General features: G+C 37.7%; 1 long non-coding RNA gene across 1 annotated transcript; it reads right to left on the bottom strand.

Annotated features, from left to right (window-relative positions):
• Positions 1 to 16329: 16329 nt before the first annotated feature.
• Positions 16330 to 19307, bottom strand: LOC112947851. Its single transcript, XR_003249487.1, has 3 exons — positions 19192 to 19307; positions 18580 to 18737; positions 16330 to 18322 (listed from the first exon to the last, which is right to left on the bottom strand). It is a non-coding gene; the product is annotated as an uncharacterized LOC112947851 (long non-coding RNA).
• Positions 19308 to 19397: the final 90 nt, after the last annotated feature.

The raw sequence follows: 19397 nt of genomic DNA, 5'->3' as shown, positions 1-19397 counted from the left end.
ACTTCTCACGCGTTTGCTTTGATCTGCCAACATTAATACTGTTAAAGTTTTGAATGCGAAGCTATATCCTCATGACTCCAGGTGGGACTGCAAAAGAAGAGAGCTAGCTCTAATTCTGTTTCCTTCAGGATGATTTTTAGTTCGGCCAGGATGATCTTATTCTGGCATACCATAATGTTCACAGCATTTTATATAAGCTGAATGCCAAGCAGCCACGCACAACAGCTGGAGATGTGCAYGACGACCATGCCTCTTGGGCAGGACCAGGCACAGGTGAGGCAGAGGACATCCTAGGGTTACACCCATGCTTCAAGAAGTCACTTAATTCCCTTGAGATGAGCTTCTCCACCCRTCCTATGCAAATAATGCGATACTCTTGCACGATTACAAAATAATAGCTGCAGTGTTCTATATAGCAAGAGAGATTAAAATCATAAGCTGACAGATACAGACTCTAAATCCGAGCAAAGCTTCAAATCCTCTACCATATATAGAAGACTGCATAGCTTCCCCAAGCAGCAGTTCACCTCCCATTTATGTCCAGAAAATCAAATATACTATTATTTATAATGCTTAGCAAAACTGCAGCAACTTAGACACTTGACAGGGGTTGCTACTAAATCTGGCTTCTGCATCCTGATATTCAGGGATCCTGGGTATGCAGCAGGGAAGTAAAGTTTAAAGCTGGGTTTGTCAGAGCTTCAGAYTTCCCTCTCACTCCACAACCGAGATTCTAACACTGTAAGTTCCAGATCTAGGTGTTTAAAAAAAAAAATGTATCCCCTGTAGATGTGAACATCCTCCAGCAAGCTTTTCACCAAGACTTAAGGCCAGGATAGCAGAGATAATGAGATGCCTTTGCCCAATTTTCCTCTTCACACACCACTCTGCACAGAGTTCAAAGGAAGAATCTTGAATATGTTTCTATCAGCCATCAATACAGTGGCCAATCCAGACAAGTCCATGTTTATGCAGAGRGTAGACTCCATAATTTGAGATGACCCATACATGTCTGCAGCCAATCAGGAAAATAAAGGGAAATAGGCAGAAATTTTCTTTCTTTTTGGAACCGGTAAAGTCAGTGAGATACAAAGATACAGTGTGATCTGGGTGGCAAAAGACAGAAATCATATTTTAAGACTGAAGACAAAAGCATCACTAATAAATCCCAAAGCTCTCCACATTAAAAGGATATTAAGAGGAAGAAAAACAGAAYTAATGGCATAAAGGAACAAGAGGAAAATATGAGCAATAAGAATCATTCAACTTTATGGGGCAATGGAATCTGTTGCTTGAAAGGTTATGTGGGTTATGCTATTCCAAATTTAGGCCCTTTTAATACCAGCTACAGACTTTACACTAAAAATGCCTTTGTTGGTTTAATAGCTAAAGTGGCAGCTATTAAGGAGAAAGAACAAAGCGYTTGCTGAGGAGCTTTCCCTCACCTCTCCCCACTGCCATTATTTGTTAATGAAACTCTGCCTCCACCTGGCAAACACACACAACAGCAAATTCCAAATGCCCGGAAAATAATCTTTACATCTAACATACCACAAAGGTTTGGCACGCGTGCTGTTGGCTTTAATAAATAAAAGATTAAGACTTTACACATGGAACTTGTTGCAAAGTCACATAAACATCGTACCTACTTGATGAATTAAGATGAAATGGAATGCAGGGTCTTCAGGGGTGCTGCAACTGTTTTAGTACTTAGAAAAAAATTATAAATATATATATATATATMTACCCGATGCATGTTTTTTGAGCTAGAGTTTAAAAGCTAGGAGTAATGCTATTTGGTGGGGGGAAATAATATTAAAAGAAGTTTGTTGACCTAAGAGAAGGCACAGACCATTTTACGGGCTATTCAAAAACAAAATCTGGCCCAGCAGGTTGGAACTATGTTGGTATAACACAAGCTGCAAATATTCAGTTTTATTGAAAGTAATTGAAAGAGACAGCCTGCACAATTATTTTGAATAGATTTTTGTGCTGTTGTTCTGAGCTGAAAACCATGTTTTATGGAAGGCTTCATATTCATAATTCCATTCTCAGACAGAACAGAGCCAATTTATATAAAACACTTTGAGGCAAAAAAACAATAACGTCCTAGGTGACCTTTTGGGAAAAAAAAAGGCTCCTTTCTGACCCTTGCCATTCTGCATAACAAAAACCTTGGAGATGGATTTAGAAAGGAGAAGCTTTCTTCCCCAGGCTTAGCATGTACAGATGAATTTTGTGACTCTGTCTCAAAAGTCTTTACTAAGAAAGAAAAACTATTACCACCGCTTTTGGCAGTGGGCTACCAACCCTCTTCCAGCTCCTGAAAGGCAACAGATTGACCAGAAATCCAGCTCACTGAATTTTATCTTGCAGGTTGTTGGGCCAATGGGTCCAATCCTGCAAGATATGTGATGTGCCCTCTTATAAGGGTAGTCCTAATGACTGTGACTGGCATTATCAGTAGCTAGATTCCCTGCTCCAGCAGAACAGCCTTCTCCTGGTTATGCTGCTCCCAGCCCTGTGACCACAATGGCTTCAGAAATTTACACCAATTTGATGGCAAATTGAACACAGAAATTATAGCTAAGACTGGAGGAAGTTAAGCCCTCAGCATYCACACCTTCACTCCTAGTTACACTAGAGATAACAGGAGTCTCCAAAATGTATTTATTCCCATGTGAGTACTGGGCTATTATTAGCTTATTTGGAAAAGTTTAAATTGCAATAATTGGAAGTACCTCACACAGACGTGGCTTCTTAGACACACAGAAGTTTCTTCACTGTCTTATTTAAAAAAAAACAGAGCCTTCTGCACCATTGCTTTTATCAAGRTTCTGCGACTGCTACCATTGACACAACACGGTATTTTCTCTTCATTTGTTGTTACAGCACTAATTCAACTGCTTCTGAATCTCAGCTTCACAAGGTTTCAGTTACCGATGATCCAGCTTTTTTCAGTTTCTGAAACTAGAATAGTTTATTGCTTTCATTGAATTTTTTTAAAAGCAATAACCAAAATTTAAAATAGAAAAATCTGTCATCCTTAAAATGTTTCACCTGTTGAAACATTTTAACCTAGACACTTCTTTTGAAGTTTCATAAGTTATAATACCAATAAAACAGTGATCAGTAAATTCTCTATAGTTTTATTGGGTAGTTAGACCTATTGCCCACTAAAGATAAGCCATAAATCCCCACCCCAAACTGGATAGACTAGGAAGGTACAGTTTATGCTGTGAAGAATAGCAGGTGTGGACACGGTAGAGGTTAGTATTAGCTTAATTGAAAAAGTTAAYAAGAGCATTTGACAGTGGAAATATCTGTGTTTATAAACATCACAAGATATGTATATTAAATCTCACTATTCAGCATAGGCAGCAGATTGGATTTAAATGATTCACCAGCACAAAGTCTAAATAATAACCCTATGCACATGGTCAGAGTGAAATACATAAAAATATAGTTTTTTCTTTAAAGTAGATGAGTTTAAGTGTAGAAAATTCCTTACTATACTTACATTGTATTTTCCTTGACTTGTACCTGCTCCAATTTTCTAGGCCAGCCCTATGCTCAGGGATTACCATAACTCCTTACTTCCAGGAGGAGAGTGAACAGTAATTTCCAAAAACTTCTGGGATTATCTCTTTCTCTTTGACTGAGAAAAAAAAATCAAACTCTCAAGTGGTATAAATAAACACCGGGTCTGCACAACAACACTAATGGACCATACATCCTAGAATGGGATTAGCTTTTTTTCTTGTTATTTCCAACAAGCAAGATGTTTACATAGCATCTCTGAATTGCAGAAAAAAAAATGAAAACCCTAATTGTGCCTGTAAAACGATGCTTATTTTACTCACACAGGTAAATCTATTGCTTTATGCATAGTTATTTGTGTCATGCCATTTACTATTTTTTTTTAAGCAATCTTATTGCTGGTAAACATTTCCTCACATCTCTTATCCTGAATATTTTTCATTCATGGCATCTAATTAAAAAAAAAGTATCAAGCTAACCTCAAAACACAAATATGCAAATTTTTAAACAGATGAGACAAAGGAGAAAGTCTTAGAGAAAGTCTACTTGCATTTTTGTATATATATATGGCATATGTATGTCATAATTTGCTGTATAATATATTCACTGGTAAACAAGAAAGATAAAAAGATAACTGTGGAAATATGATACAATGTGGTAAAATACTCCAGTCAAATTAAAAAACATCCTCTCTGGAGCAACAGTCAAACAGAAAACACAAGGATATGAGCAGATGTTTTAAATCACTRGTTTTAATTACATGAAAGACTCCACATTCCACATCAGCTGGCACAGAATCACTCACTGGGCGGCAGCTCATGTTCTGCTCTCCCTTAAAGGTGAGCTACAAAGCTCAAATGAAAATCAAGCTCATTTGAGATGTGTGAGCCGAATTCCCTCCCTCCCCATAAACAGACAAATGCTTTTCAGGCAGCCTCACACAGATACCACCCTACATACATGCCAGCCTCTCCTCCAATTCACTGAATATATTTCTCAACATAACATCCAGAGTAGCTTTTTTTTCCCCTTTTTACTACTACAAAATTGCAGCTATTAACTAAGCAACATGCGTGGTCCACACGGAGTTTCAGGAGCTTTCTAGTCCTTCTTACCGTTATTGAGACCTTAAAAATCCAGACTGCATCTTACACGGGCTTTGATAATAACACAAAACCTCACGGGCTCTAGCCTCATCTCACTGAAATAACAGCCACTGCATTATCACATTCCACACTGTTTCCATCAAGTCATGGATGACTAAAGAGATTTTTTGGAAACATCTCTACTGATACTACATATACATATTTTATGTTTATTTAAATGTGTCTGTGAACATTTCCTTCAAACCCAATTAATCATGTCTCTTGGTGATAAAAAACACTTTTGCAATTCACATTAAAAATAAAAAAGGAAGAAAAACTCTATTTCCTTCAACAGTCTATTTACCAAGCTGTGCCAGAAGACACTTTGAATGCATCTACTACAGATATTCATAAACATGTATCACATCACTGATTAGGGCACAGAGAATGTGTATATTATACATAGCTATTTATCACTTTTAGTACGATTCCACACGTGTAAAGTAATCAACTTAATCCATATTGGAACCAGACTCCCAGCTCCTCCAAAGTGCCACTTATGTTTTCTCCATTTACTTCCAAGTCCAAAGCATAATGAGTTCCTCATGGGTAGTTCGTCAGACTTGTAACATCTAAAAATAAAGACTTTGTAATTCATTAACAAGTAAGCTGTTATGAATTTTGCCCAAAACTCACTCACACTCAAGGCCAAATTCTTCTGTTAGATCTACATGCCTGATCTCAGTTCAGATACTTGGCTCTTTGTTTGTAAGCGGACCTCTTTCAGAGGCTCAACTACGTACAGAAGATAGTCATTCAGTCCCCAGATTTGGTACATGATCCCCAAAAGGAAAGGGCTCGTCCTCAGGGTTACAGCAGAGTAGAACTGCTTCACAATTCTTTTACATTTCCCATACGATTCACATYCTATATGAGAATGAAACTAAGACCTCTGGGGGATTTTCCCCAAGCTAAGAGACTCATCCGATAAAAGCCATYATCTTAAACTTAGGTAACTCACTTGCAAAGCAAGATTTTCAAACTCCAGAGTAGTAACTTTGAGCCTAACCTGCACTTCACAGCCCTTAGCCCAACCAACAACTAGCCTTCTCAGCTGCTTTAGGACAGTCTTTTCTGTTTCTTCWTTGTAAAGACTTTTCCATTTTACAGAAGAAGCACCTGCCTTGACAAAAGGCTCATCAGACCTGCTGAATCACAGACATGCAGCTTTGCTTCAGGCCCTTCCTCAGTTCAGATTCCTATTGTAGCATGGAGGGGATCATCATCTTCACTTTGCTAAATAGAAATTCCTCTTTAAACACAGTATTATTTGATTTAAAATTTTAATTCCACCCACCTTAGAAGAAAAATCACAAACTGTGCTAAGTTCTTCACAGTCATTCCCAGAATATTTTATCTTATTACATTTTAAGCAGAATGTCTATCCTCCACAKGGCTTTCATGACAAAACAGTTCCCGGCTCCTAGTCCTATGGCAACACTGTAAGATGATGCATCCATCATCTTTCCATTATATATCACTGACAGCAAAAGCAGGTGAAAGAACTCTGTTGTATGTCTAATAAAAATGAGGTTTCTAGACACATGGCTGCTTTTGTTGATACATTTCTCCTTGATGCTGAAAATGATGAAATATGGAAACGCTGTATTTGAAGTAGTGTACTGACACTGAAAGAGGCGTGCGTACATCTTCACCCAAGACCTTCCCCGGCACGATCATGTTTAATTAATGATTCTGCAAGGCTTGTTCTTCCCGAGATAACTCTATTAAAGCAAATGGATGCATCTTGCCTTGTATGCTTTAACCTCTTGAGAGAATGCTGCCACCGAGGCTAAACAGATAAGCAGATCAGTGAATCACACTTTAAAAAGATGAATGAAACACTTAAGTTTTAGCTAGATATTTATCAGATGAGTTCCACGAAGAATGTAGGTTTCAGGTTGCTTTTATGGCCCATTTTACTGATGGTATCTGGCAAATACCCCAGGTACAGCAGTGCACATCAGGGAACAGTCTCACAAGCTACTATTTTAGTGTAGTAAACAGGCACTGTAAACAATCCAGTGCATATAAATGTCATTCCACATAGCATTTGGTGGCTAAGCGTGATGGAGTCTCAAATGTTGTTATTCTCACGAAAAGACAATAGTTGATTTTTCATTTCTTCCTTTTGCTTCAAAGCTTTGAATAAAAGTTGTTGCGAGACTGTCAAAGCACTTCACACTTGACATCTGAATGTAATTATACCATTCAAAGAAAAGTCATGCAACATTGATTACACTTGGGTTTACAACTCTGAACTGCTTTATGAAAGCAAACAAACAGACACAAACAAATCTCAAATGTCTTAATGCCTCCACAAACAGAACCTACTGGGACAGARGGGACCCAATGTTTTAGTAACAGGAAGTTCCAGTCAAAGAGGTACCATTACCAGAGAGCACTCACTCACTGTTGGCAACAGAAAAGTTTTTTTTAAGGTTATACAAAACAGCAAGGATGGTGAATGAATCCAAGCAATATGGAGACAGGTATTGCTAGCAACTCTACTGAAAAAAAAAAAAATTATGATTATTCTGCCTGATCTCTGTACTTTTGGTTTACGCTAAACAATCACTTAACTATCACCTAGAAAGATAGCAATTAGATTCAAAAAACAACACCAAACAACTTCACTTACTGCTCAACCACTCAATATGGTGGAATTAGGGTGATTTTTTTTTTTGACAAGTCAGAGGAAGCACCCATATTCTAGCTAGTGAATAAAAACTATGAATAAAATTTTTTGAATATAACCTCTTAATTTAGTTTTTAAAAAAATGGTCCTCTTTATATGTTTTATTAAAAACAAAAAGTCTGAATTTTTCCAAATCAGGAAATGGAAAGAAATCAGACATGGCCCAAGGTATGACCTAAGGTAGGTCTATTCTTTCAAGGCACATTCCATAGTCCATTAAAGACTCCTGTTAATATGTTTTGGATCAGGCCCCTGGAACTTCCAATTRCTGTATAGAGATAATTATATCTACATTATAAGCGCATTTAATTTTAGCTGCTTTATATATCAAGCTTTTTCCTCTGTTATTAGAGAAGTCCATTAGGTAATTAAATAAAATACCAGGACCAAAGAGCTTCCCTTTACAAAAAGCTTCTGCAGATTTCTTCTGCTGCAGAGATTGGAGAACCTCGAAAGTATGTGCTACCAGAAGAACTCCAGATGTTGCTGCTCCTCTGTTTGATAGCTCTCCTTTCATCTCCTAAATACCTTTTTCAGTGCATTTCAAAACTCAAATTTTTCAAACCCAGTGCACTGCACTTCACACCGATTTTGCGGTGAGCTCTGCATAGGCAGACTTTTTGCTCTGATGTAGCAAGAGATGATAGCACTTATAAAGATACAACAAATAGAAGTTTTTCTCAGTGACACCCATGCCTTTCCTCTCACAGAGCCCTATCCACTTCCAAAAGACAGGATGATACCTCTGTTGCTACAGAGGATTCTGCATTCCCATAAGTTTATTGACAGTTTAAGACAAGGTAACCACGCTTATAGTACTGTGATCACATTACTAGTCTACTTCAGGTTTCCTTCTATGAGAGAGGATACTACTTCATCTGCAAATAGAACTAAGTCTATATTATTAATGTAGGAAAGCATGCAAAATTTATGAAGAAATATTCTATCTTTCTGTATGAAGACTGACATAGGACAAATAACACAAGCATTCAATAACTGGATCAAAGCAATTGATGAGAATGACACTAGAAGTAATTAGAGTATAATTATTTTCCTGACAGAATAAAATATTGAACAGCACATTTAGTCAAATTTTATTTTGAAAAATGAAATCTAGAATTCTAGTTTTCAGTCATTTAAAGATATCTCTATGGTATAACTCATTATTATAATAATTCAATTTTTWAAAAATTCATTTTTAAATGATCAAGATCTGCTCTGATTGGAATCTGTAATAATACAAAATAGAATTCATTTGAATAAARGGACCTATATTTTATAGCTCATTAAGAGGGTCAAGCATTTTGAGAAAGATTCAACAGGAAAAACAAAAGGAATCAAAAACCCATAGGAACACCACTTTGGGGAAGGTGGGGRGGAAACGAAAGAGGTCTGAAAACCTCACTAGTCTTGCATTTTCTCTGAATTCACAGGTTTGGGATTAGTTATAATATTACCTTGTAAACTGTATAAATATTTATACATATAATTGATTATATTGTAAATTTGGTATTTAAGCTTTTGAATTGCTCAAGAATAGTTTTTCTTATAAGCATCTAGACTGGTATAACAACACACCTATGAATCCAGGAACTGATGAGGCAAATATCGCTTCCCCTCTCCCAAAAGAGGGAGAGAGGAAAAGAGAAATTGATATCCTTAACATATACTCTGTTAGACTACAAGAAAAGGAAGAATTTTGTTTCTTTRAAAAGTTTCAATAAGAATGATTCAGCAGAACATAAACTCAGCATGACAGATGGATTTCTGGATTCTCYTAAAATCTTACTGCACAGCAGTTTATTGCATTTTGTTCATACTCATACACAAGTCATCAGAAAGGTCAGGAATGGACACAAGGATCACACCTGACATCTTCCCAAGGTTCTGACATCTTAATTCCYTTCCTCACAAAGGATCTCGCGCCCAGAATAGCAGCGCAGGTTTTCTGGGACACACTCATTTTACAAGGCTTTAAAACAGTGTTCTAAGACATACCCTGGGGAAGAGGAAGACAGCAATGCAAATGCACAAATTGGAACCGAAAGCTTCATTCCGAGGTGATCCCGTTGTACTGTCAATGCTTCACTGCTTAGAAAGGCAACTCTATTGTAAGCTAAAACGTGACGAAGCTATAAAAAGGCAGCATTTCCAAAAAAGCAGCGCTGCTCCCGTGCTTTRGCAAATAGGCAGATGGCACCTATGTTTTCAAAGGCAGCAGATTGTGCTGCATAAATAAAGATGGTTTAATTAGTCTTGATGGCCCAGGTTTAAACTAGCTTTAAAGAGAATTGTAATTGGTAAAAGGAATAGAGAATAAAACACCGCTTTTCTAATACAGAAAAGATTCAAGAAATTATGACAACTTCTTAACATCAGTGTTCTTCCATAGGAGTGAAGTGTGTAACAAGAGGGAAGCCTTCTCTCCTGGTAGCTCCACGCCATCAGCAAGGCCATGCTGCACACAGCCCCCCTCACCCCAAAGCTTCTGCTTGCATTTCAAGATTAAAAAATAAGCTTAGCTTTCTTATTAGATCCACGGYGCATATCCCAGAGGAACACAGAGTTTCAATAGTTAAACACTGGAGATTGAAAGCACACGATCAAGGYGACACCTGCATGGTGGAAACAGCATTGGGGAAGGAGGGAACCATCCCAAAGGCTGAGTCACCTTCCACTCGCACCTGCACCTCAGACATTGCGGGCTGGGGATACACACAGCACCTGCAGATCACTCTCCTGCTCTTGAGGCAAAAATGCCTTTAGCAGCTGCATCCCGATACTCTGATCACAGCGTTTGGGGGGATGCCATTCCCATGTGCATGTCTCCACTAGAGCAGATGCAAAGAACTAGCCAAAGTCCACACAGCAGCAATCCCGCTGCTCCCAACGCTGAGCGTCAGCTCCCGAGAAGCCCTTCCGCAGCACTGAGGAGCACATTGCTTAGCTGGGACCCACTAGCCACACAGGTCTATTATCCATGAGGATATTTGCTCCCAAGAAGGACACGCGGCCACCAGGGGTCTCTGCGCTACGCCTCGTTGTGAGGCAGCTGCGGCCTGCTCCTCTGAGGAAGGGTGGAAGCGCCTTTCATTTCGCTGTACAACTCCTCTTTTAAGGGCTGCGTTTTAATCATTCAACAGTCAAATCACGAATAGCCTACCAAATAATTTATTTTAGTATTATCATGTTAAATATAGTATATTTTAGCAAATAAGAATTAACGCATTTAAGTTCCTCCCAGAGTTTAGCATCCTAAGGAACAGCCCTKTTAGAGGGTGAAGTCACCTTACTTAACATCTCTCCCAGTACACAGATCATCAACATTTGTTCTAAGACTTATAATGTGTGCTATAAATATTTACAGATTGCATGTGTGTGATTGTATTGGATCTCTCCCCTGCATATACATTCATTTGAAAACCTCAAGTATGTGCAGTTTATTTTGCTTCTTGCTGCTGTGGAAGCAGTACATTTTGAGCCTGTTGTTACCATGCTATGAGTGCTACCAATTGTAGGCACACATGTTGTTAATAAATATTAAGAGGAAGTGTGACCATCAGTGCACCAATGGTGATAGCAAAGACAACCAATATTAAACCTTAGCTGATGGCTGAGGCTTTAAACATGTGAATATTAACTACTTATCTGATATATACRGACAAAACTTCCTTACCACATAATACTGAAGACTCTAACATCCACATTCATGCTTGACAAGGGAAAGATCAATCAAATATTAACAGTCCCTTGCTGTGAAATATATTCCTACCTGCATATATTTCAGCAGATCACATCGCCCCTATCTGATGAGATGGAAGTAGAACAAGGACATAGGCCCTTAAAGACTTCCCATAGTTCTTTTATATCTTCAGCATGTTGCAATCACTACCTAATTAATTGCAAATCACCAAGGTAGGCAATCACTTGAGCATGCATATGAAGGGAAGACCAGAGCCAGGCTCGAGCTCCGGAGTAGCTGGTTCCCAATCGTGGGCCTGCTCTGACGCAGCTCAGCGCTCTGCTGCCTGCTGCACGCACGGCAGCACTGTCATATTTATAGCTGCTTCTCAGGAAGCTGTAGCTTGTATCAGAATACATAATGACCGAATTACTCTTAGGTGTCTATACTTCAGAATAACAAAGCGTTCCCACCTATCTCTRAACTATTTCAAGCTGCAGCTAACGGAAGGATTTGCATAGACAGAGTGCTTTAAAGCGCTCCTAGGCCATTCCTCCATTTTTCTCATTCCGCCATTACGTTTCTGGGCCAGCCCTTGGTGCCGCTTGAACAGCTGGCAGTTAACTGCCGGTTTCACACAATGCATCCGTAATTGCCACCCGTCACATTAATACCTGCTCTACCCACAAACACAGTGCGCTCCAACCTTCTCCAATTAGCCAGTTTTTATTTACCCATGTCTAGGATGCATTTGGGAAGCAGCGCTCCTCCTAAAAGGAGCTCTCTCCAGAAGCACTCTTCCTTTTCAAATAAAATGAAATAAACTATTGTCACAGTGTATGACAAGCATTGCTGTGTGACTGTTGGCCATCTTATTCCACACATTGCTTATTGCACTTGCTAAGGCTTAATAACCCAATTTAAAAAGGGGGCTGGAAAGCAGGGGGGGGAGGGTGTGGGCGTAAATTTCTATTAAACCACATGAGCTGTGATGTGCTTATTAACTCATTTTAATAGATCTGTGCTACACTGCAGTTTAAGGATGATCAGGTTACTCCAGTAAAATGCCTAAGTGGCAAAAGGGTTATTTCTGTCCACTAATTAAAGACCCAAGAGTTTTGCAAAGTTTCCCCCCCCCTTCTTCTTTTCTATCTACCTCCCAAGAGAGTACATGTGATTTATATATAAGCTCAGTCAATGCATWACAGAAACACAAAATATCCAAGTGTGAATTGAGCAGACAGGCTTGTTTTGCTCAAGAATGACAGTGAATATAAGGCATCAAATATGTAGAAGCCTGGTGGAAGAGGTATAAACAACCTGTCTTTGTACTAAAGCACACACAGTAAAGGAATTACGATACCAAAAAAAGATCCAACTTTTGGGAAAAGAAAAGCAAGAACCAACTTTCTCATGGCAAGGATGGAGACACAAGTAGGGAATTTGGCGAGTTTGTCATAAACAGTTTCAGAAAAAGGCTGGAGGATAGTCAGTGATGAGGTCCTGTAAGCAAGGCTTACAAGACAATTATAACACAGTATTTCTATGGTGCAAACAGAAATTAATTAGAAGAGGCAGTAACTTGACTTATGCTAGCAAGACTGTGCCTACAGGTGCAACTCTAAGCTGCATTTGTTGCTCAAGCACTGATAGCCAGAGAGTAAAGAACCTTCAGATAAACCCAAAACAGATTTGCAACCAATTAGTTTCCTTTCCAGTTAGCTGCAAGGTGTAATGGATGCAAGGCTTCAAGACCTTGCAATTTGTGCTATTACTATAGGATGGAGGGGAAGGACAGGAGGGGAGGAAAAAGGAAAAAAAAAGTTCACCTTCCATTAAGGCCTTTAGAGGTTCTATTGAAGTAAAAGTGGATTTTTCTAACAAGTGATTAGGTGTCTTCCTGGTCCTTCTTCACACAGGAAATAAAAGGAAATATGTGAAGAGAGGAAATCATCATCCTAAAGAGAGAACATGCTCAGATAAGGGGGAGAAAAAAGAAAAAAAAAAAAACCCCACACAACACTGAAACTAAACACATAGTTCTAGATACTCAGTTTTCAGAAAAATACAGAACCATTAAAAGTATCTTCTTGTCATAGATTGAGCTGTGACTTTGCTATTTATGTCACTGAACAAATTGTGGAGGTCATACAAAATACACATCCAGCTTCCTAAACTTTTTACTAGGAAAAAAAGAATGTCTTGTTATTCTCTTGATTTTGTGCTGCTGCACATTTCAGAATCCCTAAAATTTTGAGATTCAGACTCCACATAATAAAACACCTTGCTCATTTCTGCAAATGATCTGAATTTACAAGATTAGGAGTTACTTGTGTAATTAAAGTATAACGTGAATATAATTACAACAAAATGTGATTAGAAAACAGTAAATCTTACTGCCTGTATCCCTGCCTGTTTTCAGTTTCTTGCTCATCTGTCTTGACTATCTTTTATGTTTAGGTATCTCCAGAAATTTGCTCTCAATGCCTGAATGCCATGAAGAAATGTTCTGGTTTAATTAAAAATAAAGATTTTTTTTCCCCACATTTTAGTCTAAAAATATATAATTATCATGCTTTACAGATGTGAATATCTACTTCTTACTGAAAGGACTATGTCCTACACAAAAACCTAGGACTGAAAGGTATTCTCTAGATCACCAAACCCATCTTCTTGTTTTTACTAGATTATTTCCTATAGTATCATGTATCACATGCTAAATATCTTTATAGGTAGTTTCCATATCTTTCTAAGATTCTCAATTAAATTCTTAATTAAAAACAAAAAATGTTATCGTTGTTTTCCTGGGTTAAGTCTATCAGCTCTCAAGAAAATATACCAAAACCTGATTTGAAATCCTGGATAAGAAATTCCTGAAACATTTTCCATCAGTGCTTGTGAAGTGTTGATCCTGACCTGCAGGCCAACTCTGAAATCCAGTAGCACTTGTCCAAACAAACAGTGCACACTCACTGGAGTCCTTGTGCAAACAAACTATAAATATCACCCCAGTGTTACATATTTCTCATTTGTTCATCTACTTAAACAAACAAGCTTAAGATACATATTTGAACTGAATTAGCTTTCAGCCATTTTGCAGGGAGACTTCCATCACAATTCATAGTTTTACAGGATAAAATATCACAACATTATTTAAATTAAAATTAAATCATTATTTAATAATATTAATTCACAAACTTTCTTCAGAAAGAGAACAAAAGCATTCTGGTTCACAAAAAAAAAAAAAAAATCACATTTGAATAGACTACCTAACAATTTTGGCAACATATCTCTTGTTATCATCATTTGGATTTCTTTTGGTTTTGCTTTACCTATCTTTTTGTTTAATATTTTTACATATTTTAGTACCTGGAGAGAAAGAGGAAAAATAAAAGTCTGCTTTAGACCTATCTTCTTTTCTGTCTTAAAGCTACTTAGACACTGGAAATAGGCCCTAGCCTAGAAATTCAGAGCTAAGTCACCTCTGGAGATAATGGATCAGGATTTTGATTTAGATATATGGGATATACTGGACCCAGAAATGTGTTTTCACTGCACACTGGTAGAAATATTGTTTTAGCCCCATGCAATAATCTGCATCCAAGAGAAATTATTAAAAATAGACACCTAATTCCTGCTGTAGGCAGAAAGTTTCCTAAACTTGCAGAAGTATTGTAGCAGTAATATCTTCTCTTTTTCTACAAGTTGTCAGAGTCCAATAGGTACTCATTTCTCTAATAGATTCCATACAATAGTTTACAAAATCTATATTTGGTAACTTTATTCATGAGGATTTATTTTATTCTAAGTACATTTTCCACATGGCTAAATTGAAATATTTTATTATATATGAGAAATTACTACGCTATCCTACTTTACAAAAAAAATATATAATTCTTTGCCTGCAAAAAGTTAAACTCATGCACGTGAACAGCTATGGGATAAAGACCTGAGGAACTAAACCTGGCATGTACTGACTAACAAAGAGCAGTAACAAGTGCTTCAGTTTGGAGGATATAACACCCATCTGATGAGGCATGAAAAAGGACCTAGAAGGAGAGTCAGTTGTTCTCTATGATTAATCTATGCAGATAAATAATGTTTCCTCCCTATGATAATCACCTCCACTTCAATGGATTCAAATATTCCTACTTCTTCCAGTCACATTTATTAGTGTTTATATTTAATCTAAAGTCAAACTAGGCGGTTCTTCGATAATGCAAAACTGCAATGCCGTTTCAGCGTGCTTCTGGAAGATGTTACAAATCAGGGTTTCAGAGAGGTTGGAAGGGGGATTTAATATGACCTTACCAAAATAAATAAATAAAAAAGTTGCTGCAGTTTTTCTTCTGCCTTGGAAAAAGCTGCCTCTGTTTTCTTAGGGTAGAAATCTGTTAATTTAACATGATGTCAGTCAAACTTTACAGGCTAAAGGCCATAATTTGTTTATCTTCAGTTGTGATATTAACCAGTTATGAGACCAAAGAACAGTTATCTGGATTTCAGGAGTGGTTTTTGAGATATAACAAATGCAGTATTTGGAAAACATGCCTTACAGTTATTTATCATCTGCCATTTTATCAGTATTTGTAAAATGTGAATAGATTAAAGGCATCTATAAACCATCCTAACCCTTAAAGATTTGGAAGTCCATACCTTAAAGCAGAGTAGGGGGAAAAAAAATAGCCCCACTCATTTCTCAATTTCCAATTTAAGAATTGATTTGAACCGGCATTGCTAACTGCAAAATACAGTAAGAAAATTGTAGGCTATGCAAGAAAAATGTGAATCTGATGTGCAAGGATCACTATTTTGTCACTTGCTTTTATTATACTATTAATTCTAGACAAATAGCACTTTCAAAAATCATTGTGTTTTTAAAGTACTAGGGCTAACTTCCATCCTCCAGAGGAAAAGCATGTGCATGAAAAATAAAATGAAGTTATGAATTTGTCATCTCTTCTAAATATTACTCAAGAGCTGTATGCATTCCTCCCCCTGCCCAACTTTTATGAAATTAAATAAGATTTATGAACTCCTTTTCCAGAGCTCTATATGAAATCCCATCTCAGTTTTAATCAAGATTATACCGCCAAACTGACTAGCTACAGTTTACTAACTCCACAGCCATGTCAATCAACTTCAAAGGATGCAAAGATAGGTTACAGATGAAGTTATACCAGACTATATGGTGCACAATTACCATCTTTAATTACATACCCAGGGTCAAATCCACCAAGGAGGTAAACATATAGAACTCCATGGAAGACATCTACATCTTCTAGTCAAATTAATATTGAGTGATGTCTTCTTAAGAGTCAAAAAGCACAGCACCTATATATTACATTCTCATAGTCTGCTTCAGCTCCCAAATTGGAAGAAAACTTTATTATTTTTAAGCCACAGTTATAAAAGGGGCTCCTACCTCGCTAACAAACTGCAGTAATTGGAGAATTAAATGAAGACCACTGAAGATAATTATTTCATTATGTAAGGACCTACTTGTGCAATTGTGGGCAGAGTTATAGACTTTAAAAGGACATCAAAGTACGATGTCSTTTTAAACTTCTCACACTGATTATTGCAACAGAGTATACTTGAGGATATCTGCAGAATTTTTGAAAAGTGTCCCATTTGACAAATGTAGCTATTCCCCTGATTATTGCTAAGCAAAGCTGTATGGTCTTCATCAAGTTACAGCAAGCAGCTGGGGCAGCAATTCACAGCCAGCTTTAAAATTTCCATCCTCATCTTCAAAATCTCCTGAATGATTTCGCTACTGAGCTGCCCATACTTCTCAGAAGCACCTAGGGCTTATGATCCTGTTGGTGAGTTGGTAGGCAGGATGGCTTCTTTTAGGCAAATATATGCCCATTTTTGTCATTTTGCCCAATGACCTCAAGAAAAACTTCTAATATAAAGTTATATAATTCTATATTCATGAAACACAGCAGCCATGACAATGCTGACAGTAACCGCTGGCTACACTTCAGCCATCAAGGGTTATGCTGATGGACACTGAACAAACAACTGATCCTTTACCGTCTCACCAAGAACTATCTCACTCTTTAATGACTGTAGTCATCCTTTTCAAAGCACAAAAACCCTTAGAAGATGTCTAGATGTAGTGTTCAGTGGCTGACCAAGGTGTATGATAAGGTCCACTAACTGCTTCTGCAGGTTAGGATATAAATTTCAGATTAAGCTGTTACATAACTGTAAAAAGTCAAAAATGAGCTCTTTAGTCATGACTTTGTTAAATGAGTAGGCCTGCAGAGGCTTTAATCAAGTCTGATCTGATCGAAACCTTGTCAAAGGCTGAGCTTTTCATTCTTAAACTATCTTGAAATCTGAAACCTTTAAAGGAAAGCCTCTGAGATTCTCACAACTTCAGTTTTGAACCAAAACGCCGTTTTATTAAGGGGAGCAATAAGGAAAGGGGAGCAATATTTTCTCCCCTTGCTCTTTCTAGATTAAGAGCCACTTACTAAGTATGAATTAGCTTGTAAATGGATATGACTCTTGATTTTGCTAGATGGATAACTCATCATATTTAGAGTTATAAAGAAAAATAACAGCTCCTGTGCAAGCAAATAGAGTATGTGCAGATTCTAAAATTAAAATCACTCTTCTTCAGATAAATGTCATACACAGCATAGTTCAGAAAGTAAAAAGTAAATTCTGTGTCAAAACTAGATTATATAACAACAGAGTAGGAGGCCTCATGTCAAACCTAAGAAGCCTCTCTCCACAATGGGGATGTTTGGCTTCAGATGTCAACAGCTCACAGAAAAATAAAGCCATAATAAAAAAGAAAAACAAAGTCATGTTGAGGAGAAGACAAGAAGAGAGCAAGTAAAGCCAGAAAAAAAAAGAAAACTTGTTTTTTTTCCCCTTCTCACTGTGAAGAAATTTAAGAATTCCTGCTTTGATAATAATGTATGCTTATCCTATTTGAAGTTAACATTTACCTCACTTTTAAAAGTCCATTTTCTCACGACTGCCCACTGCCACCGCAGGGGCAGAAGATGGCCTTCAATCTTGTTTTAGGATACGCCCCAAAACCATGGAATAATCTGGTGCATTCCGCCACATGGATAACAAGCTTGTTGCTTCCTCTTTAACCTCAGATCCTGATCTCAGGCATAGCAGAAGGTTACCGTGGTTCATCAGCTGKTCCATGTGCATCTCATTCTCCAAACGATTTTGAAGTGGGCCTCACAGCCCCTTTAACACCAGCAACCTCACTCACTCTGGCTACAAAAACACATTTATCAAGTCAGCTGGCATGCAGAAGCTCATTCATGAATCCTTAGCTACCCTGATTATCACTACTCGGGAATGGAAATGCTGCATTCATTGTGCCGAGAAGAAGGATCTATGTTTCCTAACAAGAAAGCCTTTTCATCACTGATATTACTTCATTAACTAAACTAAATAATGAGTCTACAATAACCATAACAATTTGAAAATTGGGGGGCCAGGCACGTTCAGAGGAAAATGAGTTCACTGACCTGGCTAGTTCATTGAAGCTTTTCCCCTTTCATGATGAATATTAGTTTATTAGTCCCTGAGCTCAGTTGAAACCAGATGTTTCTGATTTTTTGAAGACAGCCTTATTGCAATGGCTTTGGTAGACCTAATTGTACATGTAGATTGGAAGCCAATCAATCTGCAGAAGAGTAGAAAATTATTCCTTCATAAGCTGTATTCTTTGTTAAGGTTACATCACTTATTTGAGACACTACAAGTTACAATGTCTTTTTACCTTAATACTACCCCCCCCCCCCACATACACACCCCCTATATAAGGGAGGCTCTCAGCCTTTTRGCTTGCCTACAAAAAAAGGGAATGTTACCTTGTAAAGGGGGAACATCTTCTATTGGAGAGAAATTACAAAATTACCTGAATCAATCTACCACAATTCATTTATATGAATAGGACCTTCACATTTACGTTATCACAGCAGAGACAGAAATGACACCTTAAAACCATGCAAATAAAAACATTTCTCTCATTTCCAAGTCCCAGATTGCATCAAACCATAGGAAACTCTTCTAACCTGACTAGATATTACTGGACCTTTTGATGATGCAAGACAAGACATGACATAAAGAAAACTTACAATTCTTTTCCTCTTTGCTGTGCAACTCCTGCCTCATGCTGTTCTGGAAGGAAATGACAACCAGATGCCCCAGTGACCCACTGCTCCCCTGAGGTGACCAATCCAAGGGTAACATGTGGTCACCTCATTTGGGAAGGAGCCAAAGCCTGTTCTCTTTAATTGGCCGAGCGGTCCCCTACAGCTGAAACAGATTAGGGACAAATTCT

The sequence above is a fragment of the Nothoprocta perdicaria genome, unplaced genomic scaffold, assembly GCF_003342845.1.
Source record: "Nothoprocta perdicaria isolate Ctin4 unplaced genomic scaffold, notPer1 scaffold_25, whole genome shotgun sequence".
NCBI classification, from domain to species: domain Eukaryota; kingdom Metazoa; phylum Chordata; class Aves; order Tinamiformes; family Tinamidae; genus Nothoprocta; species Nothoprocta perdicaria.
Note: the sequence above shows the minus strand (reverse complement) of the source record. Positions and strands in the feature narration are given on the sequence as shown.